We start from the raw sequence: 19780 nt of genomic DNA, 5'->3' as shown, positions 1-19780 counted from the left end.
AAGTATCAGTTATTTTGATGGGCAAAAAAGAAAAAAGAAATAAATAGTTGTAATTCTTCATGAATAGTTATTAGGTTTTAAAGACGTGACTACTAATGAAGAAACATTTGCCTATTATAAAAGAGTTATAAATTTCGAATCATATGCAACACTTTTCTTTTTTAACATTCCATCATTAGAGAAGATTAAGAAGAATTGTGCATAAAATATTGGAAAATACAAACAAACGTAAATTATTTTTTCCTCAAAAATAATTACGCTTAAGTCTTGATATTTTATTTTTGATAGTTTAACATAAACGTTCTTGTTATGATGCAAATCATTGTCTACTTCTTCCTCTTTTTAATCTTCTAAAAACTAGTTATTCATTCAATCGTAAATAAATATTGATTTTAATCTATACTTATTATAAAGGAGATATATTTTAGTAATTACTTGTTTGATCTTCATTTTTTAGTAGACATTTATATTCTTGAATGTAAAAAAAAAAATTTATATCTTGTATAATTTTTAATATTTATCTGTGTATAATTATTAGAGGCACGAAGTGTCTCGATCTCTCTAGTTTATTATAACAAAAAAATGTAGAAAAAATAAAATTAGTTATCCATGTAAGTGACAAATTTCTTTTGTCGTGTGGTTCACTGGGCTCCTTTTAAACCCAATTCATTTTAAAGGTGATATCTATGATAGAGAAGTTGGACAAGTGGTCCATGGATGGTGCATTTAAAATCACCATAGATATAATATTAAAAACAATGAATGGTTGAGATTGTGATTTAGTGAGAAAATATATTGTACACCTTCACACACTGGATAAAATTTCTGAATATTTAACTATTTTTTTTTTAAATTATCTATAAAAAAAAACACGTGTTATGATGACTGACGCAGCAGCTGTCACTTTCAGAACGGGCCGTTCTGAAACCAGAACGGCCCGTTCTAGATGAAAAAATAACACAGGAATAATGCACTAGAACGGACCGTTCTAGAAGAAAAAAAAAAAACACGTGATAAACTACACCAGAACGGGCCGTTCTGAAATCTGAACGGCCCGTTCCAGATTTAAAAATAACATATGATTACTTAAACCAGAACGGGCCGTTCTGAATTCGGAACGGCCCGTTTTGGCTACATATTTGTTTTTTTTTTTTTCATTCTACTAAATCACATTTAAAATTTAAGTATAGTTTTTCAATTGAGCGAGATATGAAACCCCTTCCTCAATGACATCAAACATCTTATGAATAAAGGCCAAAACTAGGCCTAATAAACTTAAAACCCAAAAAGTCTTATACTAAGGCCCATAATACAAGACCAAACAATATAAACTCCTATACTACCAAATATATGAGAAAGGTGGTCATCTATGTAAAGTCCAAGTAAAGAGAACCTTATGCCCATCAAACCCATTAGGCTCACTAAGCTCAAAAGCAATCAAAAGTCTAAAGGCCCATAAAGCCCAAAGCTAGGCCCAACAAGCTTAAAACCTAAAAAGTCTTATACTTAGGTCCATAATACAAGACCAAACAATATAAACTCCTATACTAAAGACCAAGTAAAGAGAATCTTAGGCCCACCAAACTCATTGGGCTCACTAAGCTTAGAAGCAGTCAAAAGCTCAAAGGCCCATGAAGCCCAAAACTAGGTCCAATAAGCTTAAAACCTAAAAAGTCATATACTAAGGCCCATAATACAAGACCAAGCAATATAAACTCCTATACTACCAAATATATGAGAAATGTGGTCATCTATGTAAAGCCCAAGTAAAGAGAACCTTAGGCCCATCAAACCCATTGGGCTCATTAAGCTCAAAAGCAATCAAAAGTCCAAAGGCCCATGAAGCCCAGAACTAGGCCCAATAAGCTTAAAATCCAAAAAGTCTTATACTAAGGCCCATAATACAAGACCAAACAATATAAACTCCTATACTACCAAATATATGAGAAAGGTGGTCATCTATGTAAAGTCCAAGTAAAGAGAACCTTATGCCCATCAAACCCATTAGGCTCACTAAGCTCAAAAGCAATCAAAAGTCTAAAGGCCCATGAAGCCCAAAGCTAGGCCCAACAAGCTTAAAACCCAAAAAGTCTTATACTTAGGTCCATAATACAAGACCAAACAATATAAACTCCTATACTAAAGACCAAGTAAAGAGAACCTTAGGCCCATCAAACTCATTGGGCTCACTAAGCTCAGAAGCAGTCAAAAGCTCAAAGGCCCATGAAGCCCAAAACTAGGTCCAATAAGCTTAAAACCCAAAAAGTCATATATTAAGGCCCATAATACAAGACCAAGCAATATAAACTCCTATACTACCAAATATAAGAGAAAGGTGGTCATCTATGTAAAATCCAAGTAAAGAGAACTTTAGGCCCATCAAATCCATTGGGCTCACTAAGCTCAAAAGCAATTAAAAGTCCAAAGGCCCATGAAGCCCAAAACTAGGCCCAATAAGCTTAAAACCCAAAAAGTCTTATACTAAGGCCCATAATACAAGACTAAACAATATAAACTCCTATACTACCAAATATATGAGAAAGGTGGTCATCTATGTAAAGCCCAAGTAAAGAGAACCTTAGGCCCATCAAACCCATTGGGCTCATTAAGCTCAAAAGCAATCAAAAGTCCAAAGGCCCATGAAGCCCAAAACTAGGCCCAATAAGCTTAAAATCCACAAAGTCTTATACTAATACCATAATACAAGACCAAACAATATAAACTCCTATACTACCAAATATATGAGAAAGGTGGTCATCTATGTAAAGCCCAAGTAAAGAGAACCTTAGGCCCACCAAACCCATTGGGCTCACTAAGCTCAAAAGCAATCAAAAGTCCAAAGGCCCATGAAGCCCAAAACTAGGCCCAATAAGCATAAAACCCAAAAAGTCTTATACTAAGGCCCATAATACAAGACCAAACAATATAAACTCCTATACTGCCAAATATATGAGAAAGGTGGTCATCTATGTAAAGTCCAAGTAAAGAGAACCTTTGGCCCACCAAACCCATTGGGCTCACTAACCTAGTTTTGTACTTCATGGACCTTTGGACTTTTATTTTGGTCTTGTATTATGGGCCTTAGTATAAGACTTTTTGGGTTTTAAGCTTATTGGGCCTAGTTTTGGGCTTCATGGGCCTTTGGACTTTTGATTACTTCTGAGCTTAGTGAACTTAATGGATTTGGTGGGCCTAAGGTTCTCTTTACTTGGGCTTTATATAGATGACCACCTTTCTCATATATTTGGTAGTATAGGAATTTATATTGTTTGGTCTTGTATTATGGGTCTTAGTATAAGACTTTTTGGATTTTAAGCTTATTGGGCCTAGTTTTGGGCTTTATGGGCCTTTGGGCTTTTGTTTACTTTTGAGCTTAGTGAGCCCAATGAGTTTGGTGGGCCTAAGGTTCTCTTTACTTGGGCTTTACATGGATGACCACCTTTCTCATATATTTGGTAGTATAGGAGTTTATAATGTTTGGTCTTGTATTATGGGCCTTAGTATAAGACTTTTTGGGTTTTAAGCTTATTGGGCCTAATTTTGGGCTTCATGGGCCTTTGAGCTTTTGACTGCTTCTGAGCTTAGTGAGCCCAATGAGTTTGGTGGGCCTAAGGTTCTCTTTACTTGGTCTTTACATGGATGACCACCTTTCTCATATATTTGGTAGTATAGGAGTTTATAATGTTTAGTCTTGTATTATGGGCCTTAGTATAAGACTTTTTGGGTTTTAAGCTTATTGGGCCTAGTTTTGGGCTTTGTGGGCCTTTGGGCTTTTGTTTACTTCTGAGCTTAGTGAGCCCAATGGGTTTGGTGGGCCTAAGGTTATCTTTACTTGGACTTTACATGGATGACCGCCTTTCTCATATATTTGGTAGTATAGGAGTTTATAATGTTTGGTCTTGTATTATGAGCCTTAGTGGATGACCACTTTTCTTATATATTTGGTAGTACAAGAGTTTATATTGTTTGGTCTTGTATTATGGACCTTAGTATAAGATTTTTTGGGTTTAGGGTTTAGGGTGTAGATGTAATTTAGTAGAATGGAAAAAAAATATTATTTTGCTTTAAAAAATTCGTGTGACAAATTTGTAGTTAGAACGGGTCATTCCGTTTTCAGAACGGCCCGTTCTGATTTAATTATTGATGTGTCATTTTTGAATTCGGAACGGGCCGTTCTGATGTTGGAACTGGCCGTTCCGTTCCATTCGTCACGTGTTTTTTTGTCATTTGGAACGACCCGTTCTGGTCCAATATTTATGTGTTATTTGTTCATTTGGAATGGCCCGTTCTGATTTCAGAACGGCCCGTTCCGAGTGTCAGTAGCAGCTGCGTCTGTTGCCACATATTTTTTTTTTGGGTAATTTAAAAAAAAATCAGTAAAAAAAATCGAAAATTTAGATCCAGTGTGGTAAGGTGTATTATGGTCACTTGTTTAGATGCATCTAAGGGTGAAAACTGATGATGCACCCATGGACCACTTGTGAAAGTGGTCTTTCAGAGAATTCACCCATTTTAGCCCAATACATCAGAAGAACAGTAGAAACAAGCCCAGCTCAACGATCAACCCAACAAATTCATAACTAGTAGGTTCATGATATATACACTTCCTTTTTTTTATAATTACACCTCTTTTTTGAAAAAAAAAATAATTAAAATTTAAAAATATTTTTAATTTTTAATTTTTTAATTTTACATTTACAATATTTAATTTAGTACTTTTTTTTTTCATACATCTTCCTTTTTTTTCTTCAATTTTAACATGCACCTCTTACCTTTCCTTCACCCCACCTATTTTGGTAGCATGTGAAAATAAAAGGGAAAAAAAATGTGTGAAAAAAAAGAAGAAAGTAGCTGTACCGGAAGGACCCTATCGGCCACGTAGATCAGCCACGTGGACCGGCACGTCATGTCCTATCAGATATTGACGCAGCTCAGACATCATTTCGGCTCGGCCACGTGGATCGGCCACGTGGACCGGCACGTCATGTACTATCAGATGACACTGCTCGAATACCACTTCGGCTCGACAGGGCACTATCGGCCCCAGCATACAAAATCATAAAAAAGAAACATAATAACCCTAAGCTTGTGCCTCGGGCTCCCCTTGGATCGAAGGCTCCGGCTCGGCTACTTCCTCTCGCACATGGCCGTCGCCACTCGGTTCGGCCTCATGGCGAACAGGAACTTCAGTGTCCGGCTGTTCATTCGACGGGATTTCGGTCAGATTGACAAATTTCCCCCGATAGAAGTCCATGGTCATATCAAATTGAAAGTCCACAGGCAGGCTTCCAAAATACCGGGCTTGCCGAGCCACTTGGGCGAAACCGGTTTCATGCTGAGAAAGCACCTTGCTCCTAGCCCTCTCCTGATATGCGCCGAAGTCCTTCTTCTCGGCTTCCAGCTCCTTCAATAGCAAAGCCGACTTCTCAGCCTCGGCCTTCAAAAGATGCTCCAATCGTTGAACCTTCAAGGTCAGGTCATCATTCTGACGGCTCCGACGGTCCAGCTCTGCCTCACATTTCTTGCCATGACCTTGAGCCTCAGATAGAGCCGCCAAGGTCTCCTGCACGGACTTTTCCGACTCGGTCAGCTGTCGGCGCAGCCCGTCGGCCTCGGCGTTCAGTTGCATCATAATGCTTTGAGCCAAAGCCAGGGCCCGAGCCTGCAACTCGCAGAAAAAAGTCCACTTGTGGGACGAAGTCATCTGCCCCAGTATGGATTGCCCCATCTCCGAAGTCAAATCCTGACTCAGGTAGTCTTAGGCACTAACATTCGACGCCAAGAAGCTGGGACTCACAAGGCCCTGAGGGGCCACAAGCACAGGCAGCCTCTGTTGCTTTTGCCAGCGCGCCTCGGCCTCGGCCTCAGCCCTTCTCTTGTTCTTCGCTTTGTGAGCATCCTGGTTGCTCTTCTCCTTCGGCTGCTGTTGAGGTCGAACCGGTTCACGGGCCGGAGCCCGGCTCTCTCCATGTGGAGCCGATTGCTTTGCGACTTAGGCTTGGATCAGGGCACGAATATCCAAGTTGTCTTTGTAGTTCGCCATAATACCTGCACAAATACTAGTCAAAATCAATGGCAACACAGGAATTCAGGTAAAGGACAGACACTATACCAATTAAATCATCAACAGGTTGGGCTGATTTCATAAGGCGAACGAGATCTCGGCACGGCAACGGCCGCAACAACTTCTCTAACACTTCCAAGTCAGCTCTCTCCTCAGCAGACATCTTGGACTTCGACACCACATCATATTTTCTCGGCGCCCGAGTCCAATACAAAGGAAAAAATGCCTCTCCTGCTTCATCAAAAAAGTATTTGTTGCCGTTTTCGGGCCGAATCATCACCTTGAAAAACCCTACTTTAAATCCGTTGTAGGAGGTGGTAAATGGTTGAAGCAAACAATGTTATGTTCGAACCAGTGATAACCACTTGGCCTTCTTTGTAGGCCGATGTTAAGTCTCAATTTTACCTCTTTTTGGATGAGATTTATTGAACAAATTCCACTCATCCTTTGAACCATTGCAATATAATTGTTCTCTTTTTGGTTCATTTTGTGTGCAGATATAACTAACCCAAATTTAGCTAACAATACCTTAATACACCTCATTTTGTGTGGATCGGCCACGTGGACCGGCACGTCATGTACTATCAGATGACACTGCTCGAATACCACTTTGGCTCGACAGGGGACTAAGAACTGTGTTCTTCCCCTATCGGCTCGGCCAGAAGCCGAGAGAGGACGTTTCGGCCGTTTTGTCTCGGTTCGGCCAAAAGTCAGCATCGAATAATTAGAACGACGATTATGATTAACAAGGATAAGCACATGATTAAGACATAATCAGCCGATTAACATCGTATTAGCTAATTTGGTAAATGTCAGAGAAGGCCCACCATGCTCAGGCCCATGTCAGGTATTATAAATAGGTCACACGTAACGAGGTATGTCACTGTTCATTTATTACCCTAGAAAATCGTGCTTGTCTTGACTTGAGCGTCGGAGTACCTTTTGCAGGTACCTCCCCCCTCTGAAGAATCCACTTGAAGCTCCCATTCGGCTCTCCTACACCCCAGAAGACTACGAGTGTGCCCGCAGACAGGTACAGTAGCAAATTGAAAATTGTAGGTGTAAAATTAGAAAATAAAAAAAAAACTACAGTATTTTATAATTTTAAAAAAAATAAAGGAGGTGTACTTAAAAAATAAAAGAGGTGTATATATCATGAGCCTAACTAGTATTTTCAATATGCATGTACCAATTTTTTTTTAGTAAAAAACCCTTTCATAACTAGTAGTTTTAGATTACTCTTTAACAAGATCTGTTTATTATTGAATGAAATTAACGCAATATTATTTTAATGATGTTTACACGAATTTTAATCAATAATAAAGAATACGATAAAAACTGTATGTTAGTTAGCCTTTCGCTTCTTCGTTTTTTTTTTTCTTCGAGGAATGACATTTTTCTTATCTTAAAACGTAAAATCCCATATTTTGGATAACACATAATGAAAATGATTTTTCTATTTTATGCACCAGCTAATTACATGAATTAAAGACTTTACATATATCTAATAATATAAACATTAAATGACTTTTGTGTTTTTCATGTGATAAATGTTTCTTTTTTTTTTTTTTTTTTTTTTTTTTTTTAAATTTATTTCTCTAACTATACCTAATGTGTAAGTTAGAGAAATGATATAAAACTAAAAGCTTTTTTTTTTATTTGATTAAGGAAAAGTAGTTAAAATAAAATCAATTAAGGACACTATATTGAAAATAAAAAATATTTAATATTAAGGAAAAATAACAATAACAAAAAATATATTTTTTCTAATATTTAAAATATAAATATTTAATATTTGTTTTCTAAAATAATTAAATATATTTATTAAAATTTATTAAATAATCTTTAACCTATGTAATTAAAAGCACTAATTTACAAGACTAAAAATCTACAAAATAAAATGAAAATTCACGTTTTATGCAAGACTTGATAAAATAAAATATCCTGTTAATAAACTTTACAAGCAATTACAATGGAAGAACTACTACTTGCTATCTTTGACAAATAAAGCTCATTTTAAAAGTATTTAGACCTTTTTTTTTATCTATAAAGTATTTACACCTTTATCATTATTTATAAAAATATAATTATTTATTGCAATATTGACATTAAGGAAGCAACATATAGCAATAAATATACTATGATAATTAGAGATGATAAATATTTGTGAGTATTCAAACTTGTTTAGACTTTAATAGAGAATATTCGATTTGCTTAAATATAAGTAAATAATATCCAATTCATTAAATTAGATATGAGGATGGGATGAGTACATACATAATCGTACACGTATTCATTTAAAATTTATAAATATTTAATTTATTTTTAAAATTTTTACTAAAAATATATATAGTTTCTCATTCTATTTTTAATTTATGCCAAATAAAGTTTAATTCATGTAATTTTATAATTACTATTTTATGTTAAAATTTTTATTTATATATATATATATATTTAAAATAATATTTAATTAATTTTTAAATAGATATGAATATATTCGATATCCAACTAATACGAGAATGATAATACAAATTTCATATATATTAGATATAAAAAATAAAGATGAAAACAAGGATGAATATGATATGGAAATGAAGACAAAGATCAATGTAGAGAAAATTGTATCCACCCACTTCATTGTCACCGCTAAAGATAATGGTTTATAGTGAGGTCATTTCATTTCTTTCATCCAAACACCTTTTACTTCCATTTTTCATCCTAGCATATTCTTTCAATACTTCATTAAACTATTTTATTTTATACGTATTCTTTAAACCCTAAACCTATATATTTTAAATTATTAAAAAGATTTTACTATGGATTGCATTTTTGAAAATTTTAATTTCGCTCTTAAATTAAAAAAAATATAAATGAGTTTTTGATTTTCTACAATTTTGTAGTTTATTTAAGAAATTAATAATACGGTTATTTGTTATTTTCTGGTACTTTAAGTTGCAATAAACAATTTTTAAGACATAATTATGTATTAAACAAAATAAGTAATCTTATAAAAAATTTGAAAAAATATTTTATCATTTGATTTGATTCTTTTTCAAATGAAATATTTTACTCACTTCCTAAAATAAATATATTTTTTAATCATACTAATATACAAAATATTCATTATGTAGAGCAGTAATTAATTTTCATCTAAGTGTACACAAAATAAATACTAAATAATTTAATTGTGAGACACAAACCAGTATTATCCATGTGAATAAGACAATAAGTAAAAATCATCACGCGGACAAAAAGAAAACCAAAGCAAAATTTAGAAGAAACATCATCCCTGCAAAAAGAGTATGACACAAAATCATCCTAAAATATTCTGACCTATACTATTCAGGTTGTCGTCATTCCCATCCCATTATAGTATCGGTCTTTTATTCTCTGAATTCACCACCATTTTGTCTTTACTACGCTCTTTGCTCTCTGGCTCCACAGTAGAATCAAGGAGTTGCTTGGTTCATCATAGCTTCTAAACTTTCCTACACACACATTGTTTGTTTTCACCTTAATTTATAAGAAATTATAATATTTTGTTAAGACTATGCAAACCCATATATATAGCATCATTACTCTTGAGAATATGTGACACGAACAGCGACAATTTCGTCCTAAATAAAAGAGTGAATTTGATCACTTCGCATATTGATTCTATGAACATAGTTCAAAGTAATTTGGTTGCATGGTTCTTCCACTGGCTTCTGTGCTCCTCTCTTAAAGGCTCCAAATTAAATATGCGGTAAGACAACCCGTGTTAAAGACGTATTACTTGCTTAGGAATGTGATTAAAATATTTTGTTTTAATTTAGAATTAACAACTAATTCTCTTTTCTTTTATAACTATATTAAGAATGATGGACCTCTGCTCTATTTTTAATATAGTACCATAATCTTCTCTAGGATGGGGAAACATCGGGAGAGTATTAAATGTTTGTTTGAATTATAGTTAAAATAGTTAAGTTGAGTTAACCTTTTAAATTAATGTTAGAAAAAAAATCATTTTATTTTGAGTGAAACTACATTATAACAAAAATTGTATAATAATTTCTATAATATTATTTGGTGTTTATCTTTCTTTATAATAAATGAAGTGATAGAAAAAGATAAATACAAAAGTGATATTATATAATTTTTGTTATAAATGTAAAATTATTCTTTTGTTTTTTTATCAATCTTAAAATATATACTCAACAGAATAGAAAACGAAATTGTAAAAGAATGTAAGTATTGTATTTGAAATCAACTAACTATGGTTACGAGAGATGTAAAAGTGTAGCTAAATATGTCAAAATTTGCCTATCTTTCTCAATTATATATTTTGTTCATTCTGAATTTGCCTATCTTTCATGCTTACATTCCACCAATAATTGTTGTGCACGCATGACTCGTTAAATCTGGGGTCTGTGTGTTTATTGTGTTTTTAGATTCTTGCTGTCTTGTTTGAACAATCCTAATATTGGATTACCCAAAAATAATAGTTTGTTTCTACATCCGTTTAACTCTAAAATCACGTTAAATTCGCATACAACGCAGAAGTTAGGATTCATGGCTTCTCAATTTCATGTCAAATACGCGCATCTTGTTGGGGAAACCTTAAACCAAACACAAACTTTCCACAAATCATACTCTCTATCTAAATGTCCAGCTGAGGACAAAAAGGGGTGTGCCAGCTTTTGGGAAAGATTTCAACACAAGTCTCGGTCCGTTTTTAATAACTTGCATGTACCAATTCCTGAAAGTTCAACATCAATTGTGACCTTCTTAATTTCTCTCATAATGACCTAATAATAATGTCAATTCATGCATACGCCAATTTGGCTATGCTACAGAGAAGGTATATATCATGATGGAGGACCTAAGATAGTGGCCACTCGACGCAAGAAAGTGTGCTTTGCTCTCTCTCTAGTGTCCATCCATGAATAGATTTGTAGGCACCACACACATTAATTCTCTTTATATTACTAACCAAACTAGATTTTTCACTTCTACAAAGTTTTAGGAGCCAGTTTTGAGTAATCAGGAAATTGGCCTTTCGTAAACCCAAAGGTGTGTGTATCAAATCATTGATTACTATTGAAAAATAGATTATCACTCTAATTCTATCGAACTCTTCTTATATAGTGTATTTCAGTTATATCTCTAGTCATTACATTTTTTTTAACACATTCACTCATGCTGAAAATTGATTATTTCGAATGTAAAATTTTTAGAATTAGACATTTAATGGCCTCATCTCCAGAATTTAATGTGAAGAAGAAAAACCTAGCTTGCTGAATAAAATTAAAATCCAACTGGGTATCCACATATTGATTATATAGATAGACCAACAATATGCACTTTTTTCGGATTGAGAAACTTGTCTGCATGAATTCTCCTAATCAAGAAACAGTCATGGTACTAGTCATTAAACCAGCAAGGCACCATTAAGATATGATCAAGTTTGATGCTGGGCTTGTTGATTTGTTAGGGACCAGAAGATTGACAAAACAAAGAAGCCATAATGAAGCACAAGCTACTCTGCCTCGTTTTGGAAAGTAACAAGTAGCATGAATATATTTGGTTTAGTTTATTTTCAAGAAATCATTGTTTTTTATTTTTGTGAATTTATTTTTTTTAAACGAAATAAAAAGTGAATATTTCTTTGAATTTGATCTATACAAAAGTGGACTATTATTCTATACTCATGAAATAGTACCCCTCTTCATGGAGGAATAGACAACAAAGGAGTACTACTGATTAGGAGATTTCTAATATATTATGTTTTGCTCAGAGATCAGATCTACATGATCACAATGGGTGCCTCATTAAGATTTTTTTATATTTAATTATATATATATATATATATATATATTATAAATTTATAATAATGTGCTCATACTTGTTATGTTAAAAATTAGGTATTTATATTCTTTTTTATATTTTATTTTGTAAAAAAGTCAAAGTTAATATATAAATTTTTTGAAGTATTTTTTTATAATATATATAAGAGTTAATCACTTATACACTGTTAGTGTAAAGTTTTTTTATATTGGCAACCAATCATATATTTTAATAGTGACATGTCAGTTGTTTATTTAATGAAATAATAACAAAATAATCAACTTTAAAAGATATGATTGGTTGTCAGTATAAAAAACTTTACATTGAGAGTGTAGGGATGATTAACTCTATATATAATACTTTTTTATTTTATAATAAGTGTTGTGTTTGAAAAAAAAAAGTCTCCAAATAAGTGTCATATTAACATTTTAATATAATATTAGTTATCTTTTTTTCGTCTTTTCATTTATACTCTTCATAATATTCTTTAAAAAATGAGTATTATATTACATTATTTAGTAAATTAAAAAAGATTAATCATAAAGTTTCTTCATTACTAGTTGGTGTAACCTAGGATCATATTCATTATGAGATGGAAATAGTACTAATTATAGTTAAGTTAAGTTAGTAAAAGGATTAAAGAGTGATGATTAATTCAAACTCATTATACTATTTTTAAAAAAGAAAAAAGGTCAAAATTTTGATATAGAATATAAATGGTTAAATAATTATTTAATTCTTTATATAGAAAAAAAAATATATTTTTGAAAGTGTTAAAAATAAAATGGTCAAAAAATCATTCGATATTTTTAAAATATGAAATTTCATAAATGTTTTTTTAATATATATCTATATTTTTTTTAAAAAAATTAAAACTTATATATTTAATACTATAAACTTATATATAAATACTACTTCATTATTTAAAATTTCTACATCTCTCACTAACTTTCCTTGCAGCCTATTAACATCATTTTCATGTTATAAGAACACATGAAGAAATGTAAGTAACACTTTTTAAGAAATTTTTATTAGTAGTAGAAATTTATTAAAATAAACGATTGTGACTCACTTATTTAATGAAGCTCGACAATTCAGCTCTAGAATCTTTTCGGTTCTTTTTTTCTTAATGAAAACAAATGTATATTCAGTCCTTTTCCCCCTTCATTATAGGTGATGCCAACTTACAATCTAAATTCATATTTATACTTGAGATAAATAATGAATCTGTAAACGTTACGAAGTTGAATGCAGCTGATTATCCTATCTAATCGATCATTTCAATTTATATTAAAATGTGTTAAATAAAAAGTAGTATACCAGATAATGGTATAAATATTAGGGAAAACACTTTAGAAGAATCTATAACTCCTCGCGTGATCACACTGAGGACTTCTCGTATCGTTAATGGATCCTCTTATGGGCCTGCATATGGGCCTGAGCCCACCAAGGTTAGTATAAATAAGTGTGACTAGTGACAAAGAGAGGTACGTTTTCATAATTACCAGTTTGATTAGCACTGATATCTCTGAGACTGACTGACTTAAGCATTGGAGTGCCTTTTGCAGGTACCCCTCTCTTTCCCTAGGATACATCATGGAGGACGAAGACTCAACATGAGTAGCAAAATTACCGGAATACCCTCGTGCAGGTACAAGTAGTTTATAAGTTAACTAAAAATTTATAATTATAAATTAAAAACTGAAAGTTTAAAAACTAGTTGATTGAATTAAAATTATTTATAAGCACCTTTTAATATTTAAATTTATTTCTAATATATAGTCTATCATCTTAAAAATTAATTAAGATAATAATTTTTAAATTTTATATTACAAAAGAGTGGTGGACATTTGACGATTTTGTTGTCAATGATGCACAATGTCGCTTTGTATGAATGAAAATGGAAAACATGTTAGATAAAACGTGACATAATACATAAAAAGAGTAGTTTCTAAAATAAAATAAAAAAGGTAATTCTTTAAGTAAATTAGCGAGAATTAGGAGGGTGTATTGGATTAGGATTTTAAAGGACTTTTTTAGTGAAAAAAAATCCTGCGGATTTTAAAAGACTTTGCAGGATTTTCATGACTTTTAAGATTTTGCAGGATTCTACAAGATTTAAAATCAGGATTTTAATGGATTCTACAAGACTTTTAAATCAGGATTTTAATGGATTCTGTGGGATTTTGTGAAGTTTTAAAATTTGATAAGATTTAAAAAAAAATTCATGCATTCAAATTTAAAAAGAGTCAAAGATAAAAATAATAAAAAAAACAATAATGTCTAGATAAATAATAATAATAATTCTCCATAATATTCTATCATCTTTTTATAGCATCCACTATCAATTGTAACAATTCATCGGAATCCTCCTTGGTTCAAGCTTCATAGTTTTCTTTCTCTTTTCCTTTTTCTTTATTATTTCCATGTGAATCTCCCATTTGAATTACTAAAATAATATATGTTGAAAACTAGTTATATAAATAATTATGGATAAAAGACAAAATCAATAAAATTATATTATTATTTTTAGAAGCACACCAATTATACAAGATCGAATATATCTTGGCTATCCAAATGGATCAACTATCTCAATCATTATAAAAAAAATGTAAAAACGAAAATATAGAAACAAAAGATAATTTTTTATATAAAAAAAAATCAGTATATTCAATACTGAGAAAATATTTAGATATATAATCTTTTTATATAAACGGAAGTATTTAGATATAGAAAAGAAAAAAAAATATATATATATATATATATATATATATATATATATTATTTTAGTTATATATTATATGATAATTTTTAACGATATTTATAAATGTAAATTATTCTAACAAATATTTTAACAATATTTCATTTTTTAAAAATAAGCTAATGAAGGCATAAATCCTAAACCCTAAAAAATTAGATACTGCAATGCCTTATGTTAATTTTCTTTTTTAAAAAAATATAAAAAAAATCTTAATTTCACAATATAAAAATAAAAATAAAAATTCATAGTAAAAAAAAATAAAATAATTGTTGAGTCATAAAAGGAGGGATAAGAGTAACAAATTCAAGGGAATGAGAGAGTTCGCAGTTTTTATGCTGAGAGGGTTCTTCCCCCAACTAAGATCCATTTTCATCTCATTCTACTCACAGAAACCCTAACAAATTCATCTTATATATATATATATATATATATTTAGAGATTATGATATCAATTTCATCTTTCACCTTTTTCTTTTCTTGACGTGTGTTATAAAAAAATTACCACTTAAAAGTTGAAATTTCAAGCATTTTTTTTGTTATATAAAGGAACAAATTCAACTACATAGAATAAAATAAAACAACTCAATTAAAGAGAACGAACAGAAAAATAGAGCAAGTCAATGACACTATCATTTACATATCAGAGTTTCACAAAATAGGAGAATGAGATGAGAACAGTACTATAATATTATATATGATCAATGAACAATAGTGTAGTATTATTAGTAGAGAAAAAATGGAGAAGACAGGAGCATAGAAAAAAAAATGAAAAACTCACTTGAAAATTATTGAAACACTTGAAAAATCACTTCAAACAATCCTTCAAAATCCGTTGGGTTTGGATGGGATTGTTTTATGAATCTGGTATTTATAGATAACACTAAAAAGTCCTTCAAAATCCCTCTCACACAAGAATCCTTTAAAATCCTTATATTTTTGAATACCAATGGATTGTTTTTAAGTTGTAAAAAATCTCAAATGAATACCAGTGGATTTTAATGGACTCTTTAAAAAATCTTGAAAATCTAGATTGAATACCACTGGATTGTTTTTAAGTGACATAAAATCCTGATTGAATACCAATGGACTTTTTTACTCAAAAAAAGTCTTTTAAAATCCTACGAAATCCTAAACCAATACACCCCCCTTAAATTGAAAAAATTTGATAACTTAGAACTTATAAACTAGTTAAAATATTTTACAAAAATAATTTAAAAATTATTAATATGAACATATTTACTAAACAAGTTTAATTTAATCAAATATCAACTTATGCATGTAGAATCACAACCGTTGTATGCTCATACGAGCTTATCTGGTGAGATTGACTTATACTTCTTTATGATCTTTTGTTAGTAGTTTTTTGTTGATAACTTTCATTGGATGTATTGATAGCTTGCCATAATCTCCTATATATTAAATATAATTTTTTATCTTATATAGATCATTTTTAGAGATTTTTTTCAACAAAAATATTTTTTTAAATTTTTTTTATCTAATTCAAATTCTATTATCACATATAAATTAAATTTTAATATTTTAAAATAATTTATTAATAAATAAAAATAATATTATACTACAATATAAATTATTTATCAAAATTTTAAAATATTACATGTTTAAAAATATTTATTTATATAAATTTTAAATATAATTTATATTTATAAATATAATTTTTTTATATAAATTATTATAAATTTTAATTATATATAATAAATATTTAACCTATTAAAATATTAGTTCACTTTTTCTGTGAATTAAAATACTAGATAGTTAGTGAAGCTAAAGAAGAATCAAAGATATCTCAAAACACAATTCATTATTTATAAAAGTTTAAATATAATTATAGTCTTTTAAATTTAAAATAAATTTATTTATAATCATTCAAATTAAGAACTAATCTTTTAAGTTTCTATAATTTTTAAAAAAATTATTTTAGTTTTTATACATAAATTTTGTTCATGAATATGTCAAATATTATTCTATAAAATCTACTTAGTGATACCTTTTATTAATAAAAATATCACATTAAAATTAATATTATATAACTATCTTAATCTATCACTTAAAAATATATTATTAATAATCTAGGAGATTAAAATATATTTTTTAAAAAATTATAAAAATTAAAAATAATAATTTAAAATTTAAAATTTAAAAGATAAAAATAAAAATATTTATATTTTTATAAAATAAATTATTATTCAAAATCAAGAAAGAAGAGTTTTTTTTTTAACTTGTTGGATATATTTTGTTGTACGACATATAAGGGTTAGATACATGGGCCACGTAACCTGTTGTAGATTTGTGGGCCGTACGAATTTAATTAGTGTCACAAACACAATACATAGGGAGTAGGCAGATGTTAAACACACCTCCACTCTCGTATCAACACACCCCCTTTTTAAAAAAAATATATAAAATGTCTAAATTACCCTTTAAAAAAATGAAATTCCTAAATTTACACCTCCCTTTCCTGCACCTCCCTTATCCTGTATAAGCATGTAAACTTTAGTCTGGAACGACACCAAAACGGGCCGTTTTGCAAGAAGAACGGCCTGTTCTGCTTTCAGAACGTCCCGTTCTGCAAGTAGTACGGCCTGTTCTGTAAGCAGTACGGCCCGTTCTGCAAGCAGTACAGGCCGTGCTGCTTGCAGTACGGGCCGTTCTGCTTGCAGCACGGGCCGTTCTGGGGCCGTTCTGTTGCAGTACAAGCCACCGCGTCACTTTTAAAATGGCTACTTTATGTCCGATTTTAAAAGTCATTTTTGTACTAGTGTTTCTTTCCATAGAACAAGTAAGAGTCTTTCTCTTACAAGATCACTTGCTGATATTGCACACCCCTCTTCTTTCTCTTTGTGGCACTCCTCTTCTTTTTTTTTTCCCGCACCTCGCACACCCCTCTTCTTTCTCTTCCTGGCACTCCTCTTCTTCTTACTGTTACGGAAAGTTCTTTCCGGAATTATATAAAAATGTTCCGGAAAATACTTTCCATAATATTAAATTCTTATTCCGGAAAGTATTTTCCGGAAATGTTTTGTTACATAATTCCGGAAAGTACTTTCCATAATATTAAAGTTACTATTACGGAAAGTTCTTTCCGGAATTATGTGAACAATAATTTTACTATTCCGGAAAGTACTTTCCGGAATGCTAATGATTATAAAAGTACTTTCCGGAATGCTAATGATTGTAAAAGAGTCTTTCTTATGCTGGTTATGGTGGGGCTAGTCCTTTTTTTCTATTCAGAATGACTGTAAAAGTATATTACTTAATGACATTGAGCGGAAAGAGACTTTGGGAAGAAGAAGGATGTGGAGTGTGGGGTGCGGGGGAGGGAGGTGTAAATTTAGGAATTTCATTTTTTTTAAAGAGTAATTTAGACATTTTATATATATATATATATATATATATATATATATATATATATATATTTTAAAAAGAGAGTGTATTTATACGAGAGTGGAGGTGTGTTTATCATCAGCTTAGGGAGTATCCATCACATGATATATTTTAGTTATTCGAAGTGTAGGGCTCTTTCTTGCACACTTGTTACAAGCTTGCATGTAAACATAAAACACATAAATTATTTGTTAATACATTAAGAAGTTAAATCGAAAATTGTTACTCAATGGAAGCATATCCTCTTGATGGACTTACTTACTTACCCATACCGAAACTCTTTTAAATAGTAGACAAAGAACTATTGAGGTCACTTAAAATTGTTTTGTAATTTTGATTCTCTGTCTGGTTGGGGAGAAGAGTGAGAGAGGGACAAGGACAAGGGAAAGCATAAGTTGTTGTCAGCGCTATCCATCGCAATAACATCCGCTCATAACCTACCACCGCGTCTGAGAGCACCAGGACGTGGGCTGGCACGTGGGCCTGGGGCCCCACGACAGAGACCGCACACACCCCATGACATCACTTCCACAAGAAGCCCATCCCCATCTGGGCCCATCCTTATCTGGAGGAAAGGGACTCTTGTCGCTCGGGCCCATCCCACTTTAGCGCTGCACCACGCGATTCCAGCCACGTAGCCCCGCACGGAACATGATCTCCAACATCCTGGGCCCCGCTGCCATGTCTGCTGCTTCAGGCCTCTCTCGCACGTGGGGCGCCCCGAAACGTGGATGGCGGATACGGCGCCGGCCACGCTCATGGGACACGTGCCCACCGCGCCATGTCGTCGTCGTCGTCGTCGCCTCACAAGTCACAAATATCTTTCCCTAAGACGCTGATGGCTGTTTCAGGGCACATGTCAAAAACCCATTATTTTAAATTAAATTCAATTAATTAGTTCCACACATTTTCTCCTCAATCTCTTCACCCTCCTCCAATGGCTCGGAGTTGTTGCTGGCACCAAATTTACATCTCTTGTACAGGATGGCAACTGGCGGATCGGGTACCGATTTCATGATATCTATTTTCGTTCTTGCGAGTTAAATCCATTCCTGTCCCCGTCTCCGTACTATGTGATTTTCATTCTCATCCCCGTCCCTGTACTCGTACTAAATTCTAAGTGTATGTTTGGATTGAATTTTGAAACTTGATTTTACACTCTCTCTCCACGTTGAAGATGGATTTTACGTGGAAGCAAAATTTTTTTGCTTCAACTAAACGTAAAAATTCACGTTTGCGGTGAAACCCAAACATGCACTAAACCCTAAACCTGTACTCGTACTTGTCAATTTTTTTATTTTTTATTTTTTGTAAAAAAATAATATTTTTAAATTATTCTTTTATTATATTATAATTATAATTAAATTATTTTTCTATCTCATATTATAATAAATAATTACATATAAAAAAATATTAAATTTTTTTTAATATAATTAAATTGAAAGTGTGTATTAAATTAAAAATGAAAATGAGGATGGGTACGGGACGGGTAATTACATACACATACCCGTACCCGTACCCGATTTAATATATCAAATTTTATCCGTACCTGGTTAAACCGGGTATTCTCTGTCAAAATCGGGACGGGTTCGAGTATTACCCGTGGGTACGAGTATATTTACCATCCTACTCTTGTAGTATTATTCTTTTAACATTTTATTAACTATAAGAACCTCTTTTTTTATTTATTTATAAAATACTCCTATATGGCTATATGTTGAGTGTCAT

Source organism: Cajanus cajan, chromosome 11, assembly GCF_000230855.2.
Source record: "Cajanus cajan strain Asha chromosome 11, NIPB_CcT2T_4, whole genome shotgun sequence".
Classification (NCBI taxonomy): domain Eukaryota; kingdom Viridiplantae; phylum Streptophyta; class Magnoliopsida; order Fabales; family Fabaceae; genus Cajanus; species Cajanus cajan.
This window is presented reverse-complemented; position numbering follows the sequence as displayed.